The sequence below is a fragment of the Gopherus evgoodei genome, chromosome 1 (genome assembly GCF_007399415.2).
Source record: "Gopherus evgoodei ecotype Sinaloan lineage chromosome 1, rGopEvg1_v1.p, whole genome shotgun sequence".
Taxonomy (NCBI): domain Eukaryota; kingdom Metazoa; phylum Chordata; order Testudines; family Testudinidae; genus Gopherus; species Gopherus evgoodei.
Window position 1 is genome coordinate 118,285,031 of NC_044322.1, and position 15,059 is coordinate 118,300,089.

Here is a 15,059-nt window from a genome sequence, read left to right on the forward strand (position 1 = left end):
AGCAGAACATTAGGAAAGGGAGAGATAAGACAGTACAATAATGTCACTATATAATTCCCTGGTATGCCCACACCTTGAATACTGGGTGCAGTTCTGGTCAGCCCATCTAAAAAAATATTATAATTGGAAAAGGTACAGGGAAGGGCAATAAAAATGGATAATGGTATGGAAAGGCTCCCATATGAGGAGAGACCAAGAAGGCTGAGACTTTTCAGCTTAGAAAAGAGAAGACTAAGAGGAGATATGATAGAGGGCTATAAAATCATGACTGATGTAAAGAAAGTGAATAAGGAAGCGTTATTTACTCCTTCACATAACACATGAACCAGGAGTCAGCCAATTAAATTAATAGGCAGCAGACTTAAAACAAATGTAACCCTTCTGCCCCTCTGAGTTGGCAGCAACAAGGGCCGGGTTCAGTATCCAGCGGTTTCGTTTCAATAACACAATGCATAACCGGCTCAAGCCCCCAGCCAGTGACCTGGGACACTTACATACCACCCCCCCTGGGCACCTCTAGGAGGCAATACTTCCTCTCTCGCAAGCACGGAGTCTGAGTGTAGCAAAATCCTTTTAATAAAGAAGGGAAACAATGCGGCATCACATTGGAGAAACACCACAAACAGGATTATAACACAAACCATAAGCAAAAAACCCACCTCCAAGTACGTTTGGTAATGTCCTTTCCCCGTTAGGGTCTTAAGTCCAATCACCCCAAAGTCCAACAACCCAAAAGTCTCTGGTCAGTGCCACCCCAGAGTTCAAAAGTTTATCTGCAGAGTTTTACCCCGTCAACCTGGGTGGAAATGGGGGGGGAGGTGCCCACACAGGGTGGTGGGGCCCACACAGAGTGGTAAAGGGCACCTTACATGGGTCAAGGCCAACTGCTCTGCCTCTCTGTGGAGTTCTGCTACAGCCTTCAACACGACCAGCTCCACCTCACCAGCTGTGCCGCTCCTCCAGCCGACCCGTGAGCCACTCCAGCCACCCCCACAAACCGCTCCACTCCACTCACTGTTCCATGGGCTGCTCCAACATGCTGCAAACTGCTCCGCTCTGCCAGCTGTTTAGTGATAGGTCTTCAGGCTCCCCCACTAGTTAGCACAGTACTTAGTGCTCTCAGTTCAGTAATTCCAGCTCATTAGTGATTTCAGCTCTTAGTAGGGGAGCCCTGGTGCTGGTGCACCGTTGGTCCAACCTGAATTCAGCTCAGCAGCCTTTAGATGGAATCCTAATGGAATCAAAATTAGCTCTACTCTTTAACAGTGGAGAGAGGAGGCTGTGCAATTGGTGGTCCTGGCCCTTAAAAGGGGCCCATACCATCAGGTACACACACCAGTCCCCAACCTCTCTTCCTTCACTGGGTTTTGGAACCCATGTCCCTTGTCTAGCAAGTGTCACTTAATTTATATTGAGACATCTCTCTCATAAAGCAGTCTCATAGTTCCTCATTCATATGGCAACACTTTATTTATCCTGCCCCAATAACAAAAAACTTGGGGATCCGAGAGCTGTCAAAATAACCATCCTAGGCTGCCTTGGGTTATGCTGGGCGTGCCCATGCAAATACCAGAGATTCCACACTTTCTGAAATTCTTTCTACACTTCCCATAATTCACCACCAGATGTCAGGCTAGAGCTCATCCTGACTGTGCTCACAAAAATAAAAGAAAGTATTCCTGCACACAACACATAGTCAATCTGTGGAACTCATTGCCAGGGAATGTTGTGAAGGCCAAAACTATAACAGAATTCAAAAAAGAATTTGATAAGTTTATAGACCATAGGTCTATCAATAGCTATTAGCCAGGATAGTCAGGGATGCAACTGCATGCTCTGGCTGTCCCTTAGCCTCTGATTGCCAGAAGCTGGGAGTGGATGACAGAGGATGTATCGCTCAATGATTGCCTGTTCTGTTCATTCCCTCTAAAGTACCGGGCATTGGCCACTGTCAGAAGACAGGATACAGGTCTAGACGGACCATTGGTCTGACCCAGTATAGCTGCTGTTATGTAGATATTGTCACACCCTCCTTTACCTTATTCCGTACTGTCATGTCTCTCCCTTGACAGTATTTCTGAAGAAAGCTTCACAAAAATTCAAGATGAATCATCATCTCTCATATCCCAAGCGGGTGTCAAAAGCCTTCATTGACAAATGATCTGGAAAAGGAGGGAGCTAGAAGTGAATAGTATACATCACATACACATTTAAGGCATGAAGAAGAGTAGTTGTAATTATATGTATTTAGATAGACTGTGATTCCATGCATTATGAGAGTAACATTTGTAGGGTAGGGCTGACTATCTGTGAGAATGGATTGGAATGATGGCCCTTTTCTCACTTAGAATGGACTATCCCAGGGACAGAATGGATTGCAAAGGATGGAATCTCTGTCATCATGGCATGCCCTACAGTAGATCCTCAGGTCCTGGTGATGACAGCTTGCCCACAGTCAAGCTTAGAGTCCCAGAAAGCTTACAGAATATGTTAGTAGTTCAGCAAGGACCACCTGATTCTACTTGTGGATGGGTTTGTAAATGTTATCCCAAAATGCATCATAAAAATCTTCCCTAGATATGTCAGCATTTGCTCCTGCTAGTGCTTGCCCAGATAGTGCAGACTTAAGCCCAGTGGGAACCTACATTTGAGCTGTGGCTCTACAGTCTCTCCCTGGCTTATCTTGGAATGAGACAAGGATTTCACTATGCTCCCGGGTCTTGTTTCCAGTACTCTTCTGTCTACTCAGCTAATATGGTCAGGCAGCTATCTCTATAACACACCTATTTTCTTTAGGGACCCATTACTCCAAGAGATGCTTTCAGTGGATACAACGTTAAAAAATGATGCAAAGAGAATTATAATTATAGCATTTACTAAGGCTATTTACCAGGCAGAAGACATATAGTCCAGAAAGCAAGAGATAAAACAATATATAGCAATCACCTTACTAAATCTGGAATTGTTCAGGAATTTGAAAAAAATTTTGTAGGAAAAGATCACAGATAACTTAAACATCTCTTGTAGAGTCCATCTACACTAGGAAAATGACAGTGGCTGTGAGCAAAACATCTCTTGTAGAGTCCATCTACACTGCTGACAGTGGTTGTGAGCAAAAGATCATCTCCTGGTCCTTCTCTGACTGGTGTTGAAAATTGCTTATCTATTAGTACATAGGGACAAAACTGTCTTTGGCACCTTTTCAGAAAATGTGGTTGATTCAACACAAGGGATGACCCATTACTGACAAACAGTATCAGCAACTGGTCATTTTCCTAATGCAGAAGGTGTTTATGTAATTGTGACAGGGTTCTAAGCAGAAAACTGCTTAGCCAACCCTCTGTCACTCCAGCTCCAATTAAGGGAGGTGAATTGGAGCTGGGTAGACCACTTGGCCCTGATTGGGGAAGCTTGAACAGCTGCTGCCTCATCAGGCTGGAGCTGGATAAGAGCCCCAGGGGAAGGAAGCCTTGGGAGAGGTGCTGGAAAAAGGGAATCTGCTGTAGAGGAAAGTCAGTGAGGGTAAGCACAGACAGACAGACAGACAGACAGACAGACAGACTGACTGACTGACTGTGTGCATGTGCTGCCTCTCCTGTTGGTGGACTGTAAGAAGGGGACTATGTGTACGGTGGGAAGTTGGTGGGAGCACAGCCTGTAAATAAAAGCAACAGGTGAGCACTGCATCAAAAGCTCTCTATGTGACTTTCTCAGCCCAGCTGGGGCAGGAGCTAGGCCCCTGCAGGGACCTTCTTACAGTATTTGTCAGGTGAAATTTGTCTCCCCACAGGCATGAGGCAGCTAGTGTAAGTAATAGTGATTTAATTGTGATCTTTTGTTCCTCATTCCTCTATCTCTCAAGTAGACTGTGTCTGAACCCTAGACTAACCATCCCATAGGTTTACTTAAAACTCTTCAACTGAGTTTTCTATATATATGAGCACCTACCTTTCCAAACAACATTCACACAAATTCATCTGAAGTCATGCTCTTCCCTGTTGTTGACATCTCTATAATCCAGCAATGGCTTGTTGTTCAGCTCACACCACAGGGAAGGCTCAGTTGTAACTGTTCAATTCTTTTGTTTCTAGATTAAAATTTTTACCTTTCCCCATCCCAATTCTCAAACAACTATTAAAGGCACTTCTGTTTAGCTTCTCTTGCAAAAATGTTCTCTGGAAGCAATCTTTTGGGTCCCAGACTACACATTTCCATTTTGTTCATAATCTTTTTTTGTTTGAAAATTTTTAAATTGAAGAAAAACATCACAGAAGTTTTATATCTGTCTCTAAGTAGCATCCACTCCATCAGCCGTGGCTCAGATTTAGAATGGCTCAATCTCTTCTACAGTTGACAAGACATGCTACATATTGTCATCAGTACTTAGAGCTATATGCTGTCCTTCACCCATGCACACAACATCCACTTACCTCAGTGGGAGTCTTATGCGTGAATCAGGAGCACTATGTGGCCAATAGATTGAGTCTTGACGTAGACCTCCAGGCATGCAACATATTAAAATAATACATTTTCAGTATCCACAAAATCTACTCTATTCTTCTACCTTTGCAATTGTTAACTAACAATTTTAATTCATTACCATAATTAACTAATGACAATTAAATCTGTATATTTTGTTTGTGCAAAAAAGTTAGTTTTTAACCACTTTCTGCTTATGAGTGTTATATGGAGAGTGAAATGAAATATGCTGTGTTAACTTTAGCAGCCATCTGCAGCTATACCATCTTGTGCTGGGATCCTGTCAAATCTCACAAGCTACAATACAGGATTAGACTGTATTATTATTTGCATGGGAGAACTCATGCACAACACATCAGATCTTCTGCAGTGAATGAGACAAATCCTGTGTAGGGGGGAAAAATGGAATAATAAAAGGCTATATAAGAATGCATATATACAAGGAGGCAGAGTTAAGGTTGTATATACTGTTTGCTAGACATGCATGCAGCAGCTTTCATCCTAAAGGATTCCAAATCTTGTAAGTTTAAATAAATGTAAAAATTATATACAGTGATAATTTCACTGACCACTGAAATAACAGCTGCCATTGTGTTGGAACATGGCAATTATTTAGAGGAATACTATAAGGTTAAAATTATATATCTGGGATGAAAGATGGGTTGTAAGTGAAGATTTTTTTTTATTAGTTCTTTCTACTATGTTAAGAGCACTAAATAGCAGACAATGCAACTATTCCAAACAAAACAGTCTAAACATTTAGTCCAACACAAGTTATTGGGCTCAACACAGGGGGTAACTTGGTGAAATTTAGTGGCCTGTGATATACAGGACGTCAGACTCGATCTAATAGTCTCTTCTAGTTCAACAACTACATCTAAAATGTCTTTTTAAGCTCAAACTTGCATGTGGCAAATTAAAGTTAAACTATATTTAAATTCAAATGTAAATCCATATATTCAGATTGGTACTTCAGAGTCCCTTTTACAGGTGAAATATAATTTAGGGTATATCCACACTGTTTTAAAACCTGTGGTGGTGAGTTGCAGAGCCCGGGTCTACAGACTTGGGCTTCTTACCATGCTAAGAAAAACAGTGTAATGTTGGGGCTCAGGCTGCGGACAGGGCAGGTAAACACACTGGCCCGGACCGCCAGGCGCTTTCCCTACACAGGCGGCAACCCCTGTTTGAGAAACCCTGTATTAGGTGAATTGAAAAATGCTCTTTCTTTTGGTTATTTTTTTCTACAGTGCAAATACTTGTAATATAAATAAAGTAAGCATTGTACACTTTGCATTCTGTGTTGAAACAAAATCAATCTATTTGAAAATGTAGAAAACATCCAAAAATATTTTTTAAAATGGTGTTCTACAACATGATTGATTTTTTTGTAATCACTTGCCAGCCCTAAAAGAAACACTTACTCACTTATGTAATACCACTGAACTCAGTTGGAACAACTTGTGTGCATAAGTGTTACCCAATGTGAGTAATGGTTGTGGAATCAAGACCATAACTAGAGCTTTTTTCTCTTTCATTCTTTGGAACAGATTGAGGCTGGCCCTCATGCATGTGTTCTGGGGAAAGTGTACATCCCATCCAAGCACTGGCCACCATTGCAGGGACTGCACTTCTCACAATGGCTTGTGGAGTTGGCTGAGCATATGCTGGGCCCCCAAAGGGTTGTAACAGCAGGTGTGATCCTGCCAGTACCCCCAGTACGTATAATATAGCTCCATACTATACAGTTGAGTTCTTTGATCATCAGGGATCCTAGTTTTCCAAAATAAAAATCCAAATTTTTATCATTAAAATGAAGTATGAGAGCTGGAGCCCCACTGCCAGGAACTGACAGTTGGAGCACCCCCACCCTCTGTTTTTCCTTGGCAAATGAATTTCTAGGAACCCTGGTGATTATTCATCTCATTGATATACCTCTCGGTAAAACATATCTTTTGCACTTAAGACACTGACTTTACTGGAACAGTAAACACAGGTCTGTTTGTTTTCAGGCAGTGGGTCCTAATATAAACTTATTTTGTGGGAAACTGAAGGCAATACCAGACTTTTTATGAGTACTGCCTACAAAAAAACCAACTCAATTCTTCATCCACTCAATTACACCAGCCTTTATGCTGGCATAATAAAAATGGTATAACAGAGTGGAGAATCAGGCCCAGAGTCTTAAAACATACTGTACTGACCTTTGGACTTACCCTATGCCCTGTACACACACAAAATATTGTTTAAAAACCTTCCAGTTTCTTCAAGACTCCTCTTTGTTTTTGTTCTTTGGAAATGTAACGTCAGGGTCTTATGAGTTCACTTCTGCCTAGCTGTTTTGAGGGAGGTTTATATTTAAAGAGATACTATGGAGCTCTTGTTCAAATAGGATGCTAGCTAAAATGCAATATTTTTCACTTATCCCTTATTTTATTTTGCATTCAAATTTTCATTGTTCTTCCTCAGGTTGGTGCTGTGTCACATTAAAGACCGTGATTATGAAAACATGGAAAAAATCAACTTTTAAAATACAAGTTCAACTGTCTTGTAGCAAGCGTTCTTTATGTAAGACATTTAAATTATATGCTTTCCTTAGTTCTCCTCCCCTCCTCAAAAACTGAGTGTGATTGGGCTTTTGTAGTTTATTCATAGTGAAAATTTACAAACAGAGGAAAGGGCACAATGGGGGCCAAAAGTGATGACTAAAAGGGTGAACTTTTTTTTTAAAAAGGAAGTTAAAATTGTGTCTAGATGTTACACGGCAAGGGATGACAGAGTGAGATGATTATGAGAGGGATGAGGGTTAATACAGTAAGACATCAATATGTACTTTGTTATTTAAAAAGAAAAAAACCACTTGATCTAATATATGATGATTTAAGGGAACAAATTTAGGGAAGAGGACAGAAATGGAGGTTAATGTCAGAAGGCTAACAAAGAACAAGGATTTGAAAGAGGTGAGGTTCTGTAACACATAGGATCCAAAAGGACAGTCTGGTCATAGGGACTGGCCAGGGAGAATGCACACACATTCACTTGTTAGAAAATAAAATCAGTGAAGCCACAAGCCTAGTTAGCAGAGGATAAAGTGGAAGTAGGATAGTACATGAAGCAGGACAACATGTTGGCAGAGGAAGAGCCGTGCAGTACTTTGCAGACGAGGATGAAGTGCTTGAATCTGATGTACAAGGAGTTTGGAAAGTAGTGTTGGGACTCAGAAAGGGGAAGATGTCATCACTCTTCACCTCTAAAAGCCTAAGTAAGTACAATAGCTGAGATTTTTCAGAGCCATCCAAGGGGTTTGAAAATCTCCACTGACTTCAGTGGAATTACTCCTGCTGTATAGTGCTGTAAGTAGGAGGAGAATCGTGGCCATAACTCTGGAGTACAAAGGAGCACAAGTAATAATAGTTATGTAAGAAATTTTAAAGAGAGACTCATGAGTTAAAATCTATTTTAAAAAGCTAAAACAAATTTCTTTACCTATGTTGCTAACATCTTGGGTTGTCAAAAGTAAAAGGATTTTGGAAATCTAATTGACTTTATACTGGTTATGCTGTTTGTTTGTTTTGTTATTGCCCTCAGCCTGAGTGATGGAAATAGTCTAGTCAATTTCACTTTTAGGTTCTCATGCATTGGCAACCTGCTGAAATATGTAGTATTATTTGTTAGCACCAAAATGTACATAGCACTTCACAGAAACATATAGGGCCAGGTGCAAGGTGGTTTAGCTCCATTGACACTCATAGAGACAACCTAATTCTCCAAAGCCTTGCAGTCTGATTTTGGTAGCATTTCAATCCCTCTTTGCACACGTGTAGATGACTGCATATGGTGGCAGGCAGTAAAGAATCAGGTCCAGAGTCTCTTCTCCAGGGTTAAAATCTAGGTTTAAATCAAGAACAGCAACAGGAATTTATAGCACAGGCAGTGGTCAAAGAGGGAAGATGAGCATGAAAACAGTACGGTCATTCTGTCATCTAGAGTAATATGTCACAAATTACATAGGTATTTTTAACCTTTTTCATTTATAAGGCTCAATCTTCAGTTGTGCCAACCTCACACTTCAGCACAGCTGCTGGGACAGAGGCAAAGATGGCTGCAAGCCACCTTTTCGCCTCCCTTGTGTTAGGATATAGATATTCAGGCCTGTCTACAAAGGCCTATACTTTAAGAATTTAGGTGTATTCTTATCACTTAGCTAGTTATAGAGGTATAAAAGAAAGAATCAAAGATCACTGTCTGTGTAATGGCCTTTTCTTACCGTGACAGGCTAAGACCTCCAGCTAAGATGTAGTTAGGCAGCCATAAGCTGGGAAGTGTATGGTCACGTCCTCACATTCCAAACTAGTCACATTGAAATAAGGTGCTATTGGGCTATTAGGAATATCAGGACAGGATTGTATTCCTATCACCTCCAGAGAAAGGTAAAAGCCTAGAAGAGGTAAAAGGAAACTTAGTTTGATCGCATCCTGTCTGGCAAGAACTCACTTATCAATAGACACAGCTGGAGAATCCTTATGTCTGTATAGATATAGTTGTGAAATCCTCACTTCTGTATTGTTTTGTATGTTTATTTGCATGGTCTCTGTCTGGTTCTGTAATTGTTTCTCTCTACTGTATAATTAATTTTGTTGGGTGTTGTTGGGTGTAAACCAATTAAGGTGGTGGGGTATAATTGGTTAAATAACCATGTTACAATATGTTAGGATTGGTTAGTTAAATTTCTGTAAAATGATTGGTTAAGGCATAGCTAAGCAAAACTCAGGTTTTGCTATATAATCTGAAGTCAATCAGGAAGTGGTGGGAGGAATGGGAACAGGGACTGGGGGAATTGGGATCATGTTTTGCTAAAGGGGGAGATAGGAACAGGAACAGGAACAGGGACACAGGCAAGGCTCTATGGTGTCAGAGCTGGAAAGGGGGACACTAAGGAAGGAAACTGGAATTGTGTTTGCTGGAAGTTCACCCCAATAAACATCGAATTGTTTGCACCTTTGGACTTTGGGTATTGTTGCTCTCTGTTCATGCAAGAAGGACCAGGGAAGTAAGAGGGTGATGGGTAGGGTTCTGTGGCCTGCCTTGTGCAGGAGGTCAGACTAGATGATCATATTGGTCCCTTCTGACCTATGAGTCTATCTTGGTGCCGTGACTCGGATGCATCGCATCAGATAGGTGAGTGGCAGCCTGTAAGTCCCCCTCCTCAACAGTCCGCGCAGCTGCTTGGAGGGGGTATAGCGAACTCTTGTGATGGTAGTTGCAGGTTCTGGCAAGCCAGGGTAAAGGATTTTTTGGATAAATGGATAAGAAAGAACCAGGGCCCATACCAGGTGCAGGGGTCAGCCTGGGATTAGATTAAAAAGGAAATGGAGGAAGTGTTAGGAGACCCAGAAGGATGGGGTGTGGCTGAGTAGCCCACCCTCCTTTGGTATATGGGTAGTGGAAGACGGTTCCTGCCCATGGGGACTGGATGCCTTCCAGGGAAAGGAGGCACTTCAGTCCACTTGTGAGAGGTTTGAAGTAAGGGCAGCATTACGGGAAGCTGCCAGTAATCTTTCAAGTTTGGTGCTGTTTCAGCAAGGGCTGCTGAAGTGTTGTAAATTAGTTAGGGTGGTTAAAGATGATTTGGCACAACAGGGTTTAGAGTCAGAAGCAGAGTTAACAGACACCTTTAGAGACAGGAGCTGGGACTTGGTCCTGGGGGAGTGGAGTTAAAAAAAAAAAAAAGGTTTCAAGGTGGAAAATGGCAGGGTTTGCAGGAGCAGGTAACAACCCCCCCTTTTCTCCCAGAGCCAGGATGAGAACCTGGGGGTGAGGGTTCCCAGCTGTTTCAACCCAGGGAGCCTACTCTTGTTTCAGGGCTAACTATATCCTTTTCTTCCTTTCCTCCTTCTTTCCCTCAGTTTACTTAAAGTACAGGCTATCAGCAGCAAATTAAACTGACCTAACAGGCTTAATTGGTTTCTTTCCACCTCTTCTCCCTTCTCTCTCCCTGCCTTTCCACACTTTTGTTTTTCTGAAGTTTTAATGGAGGGTACTTTGGATACTTATGTGAAATGTTTTTGGGTTTTGTTTGTTTTTTGTTTTGTTTGGGACAAAGGATGATGAAGGTCTGCTGTATTCCACTGGAATTTTTGAAGTAAAAGATCCATGGGCAACCTTTTTAAACAGTCTCAGGGTAAAGACAGCACAGGGTAAAGACAGCACAGGTTAAGGCAGCTGTGTGGCAATAATTGTACTTGGTGGCTGAGTCGTTACAGACAAATTGCACTACCTTAAAGAACTAAATGTAGGAGTAAGTGATTTAAAAAAGGAAGTTAAAAGTTAAAAATACCTTTTGCAAAACTTGATAATACAGGGTTTGGAGGAAAGTAACCATTTGAAAGTTGGAAAATAGTACAGGTAACTGCTGTGGTGTTACAAGAAGCAAGTTTTTGGTTTAATAATAAAACCTAGTTATATAAGGTAACTGTATGTGCAACTCTGTGCAGTCACATTGGATGGAAGCTTGGTAATTAAATTATACAGGGGGTCAGGTAAAGTGGCTATTACCACCACTATGCTTCTGTCCCCAGAAGCCTTTACAGCTATTTTGAGGGAAAATGAGCCCTTTTCCCCCCAGAAATGGTCTATAGGGGACTCCTGCAGGCAGCAGGTGGAGGATTAATCTGATCAAAATTATTTCACTATTGGGTAACGTAATCAAAATCACTAAAAGAGTGTCAGGGGTTTCTATTGGAACTTAACTTGACTGCCCCTGGCTGTCTCTGGTTGTACAAGATGGGAGTGTAATCGGGGTACAGTTGTGTAAAAAGAGTAATCATAGTGCAAGGGATGTTAGACAAAATAGAATTTTGTGTGCGCGCACAGTAAAAGGAAAAGGGGAGCAATGATGGGAACACTGAACCTTGGGGTGGCTCTGGAGAATCAGACTGTCACTTTGGGGGTGCATGAAAACTCTGGGCATGAGGGAGGCAGTCACACCTTGTGTAAAATTAATATGGCTAATATAATGAAGGTTAAACTATTTCCTAGGACATGTGCAGTGTATATTGGACAAGGGGTAAAAGAAATGCAAACAAAACATAGTACTTAATTAAAATCCTGTTAGGGCTCCAAAAGGAGCCACAATAGATTGTGCTTTCTTTTTCAGATCTGTGTGTTTTTAAGCAGGAGATGAAAGCGAAAAGTAATCAGAACTATGGTGGAAGTGGAATGTGTCCCTTTTAAAACAGTCTCTGAGCTGCCAAGAGCTTTGGCTCCAGAGGCAAGCCAAAAAAGCCTCTGTGTAAATGCAAATTACCTAGCTGATGGGAGGAGAAAACTGCCCTTTGCAGCACAAAGAACCTAAGAATAATAAATACATCTGATCAGCAAACAAGTTACTAGAAGACTCAAATTATGGCCCTCCAGAAAAGGGAGGTGAGGAAAAAAAAAGTCAAGCCTGAAAAATAAGGGGAACAGGTTAACCCTAAGGGGTGTGTGTGTGTGTGTGTGTACGTACAGAGCAGAAATCTGAAGCTGTCTCTCAGCTATTACCTGAGAATAAATGTAAAGCTTGGTACAGCAAAGAAACTATTGCAAACCTGGTCTGTTGTACAAGAGGGGAAACTGAGGCATGCCACCTCATAAATGACCAGTGAGTGGGGTAATTCACTAGCCTGACTATAGAACAAAATAAGGACAGCCTGGAGGTAATTCTTCTGTTCTTCCTGCTATTAGCAAGGAAATTTGTAAAAGAAATTGGGATGATTATTATTATTATTATTATATTAAGCAATAATCTGTCCCAACCAGGGGAGTGGAAATTGTTTCTTTTGTTTTTCAGACACTCTACAAGCAAGCTGGTGCCAGCGGAAGAATAACCCAGAATACCATGAATCTATGTTTTGTGTTGTTTGTCTGTGGTGTTTGTCTTATTGCTAGCATGAGATGGGTGGGAGATGGCTTCAAAAGGCTGACCTGGGGGGGAGATGGGTATGGGAATGCAAAATGCTCAACTAGAAAGCCAGCACCTGTGTAATAGCTACCCTGGTGCCTGAAAATGGAACAGCAACTAAGGTAGGCGCCACAAGCCCTATAGGAATAAAGAGAAGGGAAGGAGCTCACTGAGAATCAATGGAGGGGTGTAAAAAATGGTATAAATCAAAACAAATGTTTGGCTGTGCCCCTCTCCTATGACTATGCAGGAGCGAGATCAATGGTCTATGGCAAGGGGTGGACAATTGGGTGTTCTGTGTATAAAGTGTTTTGCTGAAAATGTACATATTACTGGAGGCACAATTACACCAACCCCCAACCAACCTACACACATCTATATGCTGCTATCTGGACTCTGGTGCACAAATGGATCTGTAAATCTTATTGCTGTAAATAATCAAACCTGGGCATACTGCCTGATTCCAAATCAAGTGGTTAAGTTGGTTTGAACAATAACTCATTTCTCTGTGAACATTCAATGGACTTACGATATGGACAAAAGCACGTAAAACTTCAGCTGCCAGCAACTGGACACATTAAAATCTTAACCCTGTCAAAGGAGAAGAGACAATGTTTTGGTGGTGGGTCGGCCGTTGGACCATACTGCAGTGGTCAGGACTCGGTGTTGCTGTGCATTGTATATCGTTAACTATACTTGTGTTGCTTATAGGTTATATGGAGATAACCTATAAGCAATGTAGTAAGCCCTCCCACCCCACAGTGTGCAAGACAACCCGGAGCCAATCTTCTCGGGCCCAATCTAATGGGAAATCAGGAACACTAATTGGACTAGGTGTGGTACGCCCGTACGAGAGAAGGTGCAGGGCACTATACTACACAAGGGGCAGTGGGACAAATGGAATATCAACACCTTCCTCCTTGATGCCTGGCCCTATCAGGAAATGTGTCGCCATATGTCCTATGCTTTTCCAGGAATACCTGGGCAGGAGGATCCCAAAAGAAAAAGGAAAAAAGAGGTGGAGTGTTAGGATACAGATATTCAGGCCTGTCTGCAAAGGTCTATACTTTAAGAATTTAGGTGTATTCTTATCACTTAGCTAGTTATAGAGGTATAAAAGAAAGAATCAAAGATCACTGTCTGTGTAATAGCCTTCTCTTACTGTGACAGGCTAAGACCTCCAGCTAAGATGTAGTTAGGCAGCCATAAGATGGGAAGTGTATGGTCACATCCTCACATTCCAAACTAGTCACATTGAAATAAGGTGCTATTGGGCTATTAGGAATACAATCCTGTCCTGATATTCCTATCACCTCCAGATAAGGGAAAAGCCTAGAAGAGGTAAAAGGAAACTTAGTTTGATCGCATCCTGTCTGGCAAGAACTCACTTATCAATAGACACAGCTGGAGAATCCTTATGTCTGTATAGATATAGTTGTGAAATCCTCACTTCTGTATTGTTTTGTATGTTTATTTGCATGGTCTCTGTCTGGTTCTGTAATTGTTTCTATCTACTGTATAATTTTGTTGGGTGTAAACCAATTAAGGTGGTGGGGTATAATTGGTTAAATAACCATGTTACAATGTTAGGGTTGGTTAGTTAAATTTCAGTAAAATGATTGGTTAAGGAATAGCTAAGCAAAACTCAGGTTTTGCTATATAATCTGAAGCCAACCAGGAAGTGGGGGACGGGGAGCGGGGAATGGGAACAGGGACTGGGGATGGGGAAATTGGGATCATGTTTTGCTAAAGGAGGAGATGGGAACAGGGACACAGGCAAGGCTCTGTGGTGTCAGAGCTGGGAAGGGGGACACTAAGGAAGGAAACTGGAATTGTGCTTGCTGTAAGTTCACCCCAACAAACATCGAATTGTTTGCGCCTTTGGACTTCAGGTATTGTTGCTCTCTGTTCATGTGAGAAGGACCAGGGAAGTAAGAGGGTGAAGGAATAAGCCCCCTAACACCTTGATTCAGAAGCAAGCAAGGGGCTGGCCAGTCCCAAGCACAAATTAGAGCACTCACAAGCCTACTGTAACTTGCTCTGGCTAGATTATGCCCCAGGTCTTCCCATTCTGGAGTGCTCCGACCCTGCCTCCATGGGTCATGTCATGCTTCTGTTCTAGGAGGGGAGAGTGAGGATACAGGGCTGGCATAAACAGGCCTGTCCTTAGGATTTATGGGACCCTATGCAGTATTATTAAACTGGTGCCCCTATGCCTGATGGCAGCCTGGGTTTGCATGTGTATTTTAGATAAGGATGGTCTTTTAAAAGATTTATTAAAAAACTATGTCCGAAGATCCATTTAAGGCTAAAGATTAATACTCAGATTGTGCATCTAAAAATCTATGCAAGGATTTTTTAGAGATGTGATTTTATAATCTTCAGCAACACCCTAATGAAATATTTTAAAGCAAATTTTAAACTAAGGTCCTGTAGACTAACATGTCCTCAGTAAATATTACAGTCATGCACAACTGTTTTGGTCAGTAAATTCAGAAACTGATAGTATATACCTGGGGGTTTGCAAATGCTTCTTAAATGGCTTCATTACCACTTGAATGGCTCTTTAACAGTTTCAATGTTGTGCTAATAGGTCTGGCAGGCTGCAAGGCTTTTTTACTTTTAAGTACTAGATCCC